The sequence below is a fragment of the Vigna radiata genome, chromosome 4, assembly GCF_000741045.1.
Source record: "Vigna radiata var. radiata cultivar VC1973A chromosome 4, Vradiata_ver6, whole genome shotgun sequence".
Lineage (NCBI taxonomy): Eukaryota > Viridiplantae > Streptophyta > Magnoliopsida > Fabales > Fabaceae > Vigna > Vigna radiata.
In genome coordinates, this window is record NC_028354.1 from 2,078,015 (window position 1) to 2,081,176 (window position 3,162).

A 3,162-nucleotide genomic window follows, 5' to 3' on the forward strand; every position below is an offset into this window, starting at 1 on the left:
TATCATGCATTATTAATTACTAGGGGAGGCTGGGACAGCAAGCCAGTAATTAGTAATAGGCTCTTTTCACCAAGGTATTGGGTTAAGGGTAGACTAAGAAAGTTTGCATGACAATATGATAAATAAGCTAATTAAATTAGAAGAGTAGATATATGAGGGTGTATAAGATGAAATTGTAAACCCCAACAACTCCATTCATCCATAGTTTCTTTAAGCCAATTGAATCATTGCATTTGCATGTTTACTTTTGTTCTTTGCATACACACTCCAACTTAATTCTTTTCTCAAGTCTTATGCGATTTGTTTACATGAAAAGTAAGGCCTAAGATTCCTTTGGGAAACGATACTTGGACTTACCCATTTATATTACTTGATAACGATCTGGTACACTTGTCAGGGACTTAACACTCCTCAAACCATGCTGTCGTCGGAATCTGATAACAGTTAAAAAAAAATTATTTTCATATGTCAATTAAGACCAAATTACAACCCTTTAAGACTTAGAACGAGCTTAAAATCAAACAAAACACATAAATTGAGTCGGTTGAGAGTCAAAAGCTGTTTTTAGCGATATTATGCTTGTTTGGCATTGTTTTGAAGCATCTTTGATGAAAATGAAGAATGGGATGGAAGATGAAGGTCTTAGACTCAAGAAGGAAGAAGAAAAATGAAGAGAAGAAGAGTCTAGGAACCGCCCAGCGCCAAAATCCACCGCTGTCAGACATCTAGGAGACGACGCGGGGCGGTTTTCCGGTAAAAGGCAAACCACCAGGCGGTGGAACCCACCACTGGGCGATGGCGCGGCTATGGGCAAACTGCCGGGCGACATAAGTGTGACGTCGGGCGGTTGTCTGCTGGGCTTGGGCCTGTTTTCTGTGACGCTCCTCAGCTATAAATACCCCTATTACGATTTGAGAGTCATTCTTTTGACAGAAGAAGGCGACCAGACCTAATTTTCACTCCTTGGAGAAGATCTCTTGGATTCTTAGGCTCCTTTATATCCTATCTAGGGTTTTCATTTCCATTCTTCCATCATTTTTCATCTAAGTTCACATTGACAATGGTGAACTAAACCCTTTTGTTGTTGGGGGAAACAATGTAATCTTTTGAAACTCTCTTTTATTGAAACTCTTGTTTATTTATATGCATGTTGTATGCTTTGAGTATCAATTGTTGGGTTCTCATCTGCGCCTAAAGCTTTTATCGTTTAACTCATTCGATAACTGTTGTTTGTCTTTATTGATACGGGAACGTACGTGATGGGTGTCGCGGCCCATACAAATTTGATTGCATATGAGAAATGCAGTATAACTAGGAAATGACTCCTAGGTCGTCTCTCAAGGACCAAACTGTGGTTCGAGTCTCAGATCAAACACGAAGTGGGGGGGTTTGTGAAAGGTTTGTGAATGCGGATGAATTAAATCAAAAGGCGGATGCAAACAGAAATTTAAAACTGAAATGCAGACAGAAACATAAAAACGGAATCAAATACAAAANAAAAANGGTCGGTCATTAACTCAATTACAATGCTTCCAATCACAGATTACCAACAAGTACACACTACTCTAATGCAAATCCGACACGAATCACCCAACTAAGTGAAGGCTAATTCGGTCTTCAAAATTACAGACTAAGCGAATGCAATACATAAATTTAATCAGTCATCCACCATACANTCTAATCAACTAAGCGAAGATTAAACACNNNTTAGTCAACTAAGCGTATACCTAATCGCAGGCAAACAACAAATTAAATATTGAGCCGAATCAGAGCAGCAATATGACAATTAAAGTGCTAAAATCTCAANGAAACAATGTAATATCACTAATGACCAACCCGACTAACCTAAGCTAACATCGCAATTAAATTATCAAATCAAGCAAAANAGACAGTATTAAAGTAAATGAAAACAATAGATCGAACATTGTAATAGGTAAAATATCCTAACGCGATTCAAAAAGTTAAATGCACATTGAATATATATATAAAAAAAATAAAAGCATAATGATAAAAAAAAATGCGCTACGATCTAAATAAATATAAAAAAAATGATACGTGAATGACATAATAAAGTGACTTCACTGTTGAATGCAAATTCCAAATAAAAATAAAATAAAATCTCCTAAAGCTATATTCTACCGTGACACCACATTTTCATACGAGAAAAGAGATTGAGTAAATCAAAGACCAATTGCTTGCTGAAATAAAAAAAAAAAAAAAAAAACCATTAACGCATCATTTCTCCAAATAACGCATCCTTAGTTAAATGGAAGAAAACCGTGCAGCACCAAAATAAATCAAAGCTTCCTTAATATTCAACACTTCTTCCATGATAAAATACATTTGCAATGAATCAGCTCCTTTAACTCCAATTGTTACTGCACCGTACAACTTCTTGAAAGCAAATTACCACCGCTTGGATATAACCCGTGGGTGCCTCCTCTCAACTAAAAGAAATTAGATACTAGACGTGGCAGCGGCAGCGCATGCACCTCTTCAAAGAAATTAAATNTTTCTCTTTTGCTGGAATCAAGCTTTAATAAGAAAAATCATCAACCAAATAAAGAAAAAAGGCAAAGAGTAAAATCAGNTTTCATTCAACCATAATCTAAGAACATCAACATGGTTCTAAGCTCTCTAAAAACGTTCAAGGCCAAGCCATTGTTCAAAGAAAAATGAGAGTGAAAAACGTTGCAACAGCCTCTATATTCAAAGTAAAAAAAAAAAACGCTAATAAATGTGTGACAGAGGTGCTCCTCTTCTTTTCCCCAATTGTCGAGACCAAAAAGATGTACCAAGTCTCCACTGCTTCACAATCTGCTGAGAGAGTGAGTCCAAAATGACAGCTGGACCTTTATTCCTAGGACCATGAGTCCTTCTAAATGAGGTGGGGTCCACTTACTTTGCAAAACCCTAGGTGCCATGTCATGTTTCCTATTTGGGCTCAAANTATTTTGNCAAAAATTGGCCCAATGTTTACAAGTTTAATTAAAAACTATCTAGACTACTAAGTTTCAAAGTAATTAAATTTGAAATGTCTATGTGAAGAGTCTTGACTTTATTTNGTGTCCTCCGAATGTCCCAAATTGTGTTTCCAAAATTTTCCCTGAAAATAATAATGCAAATAATTAGCTCAGAAAATTCAAATTAATTAAAATTAGA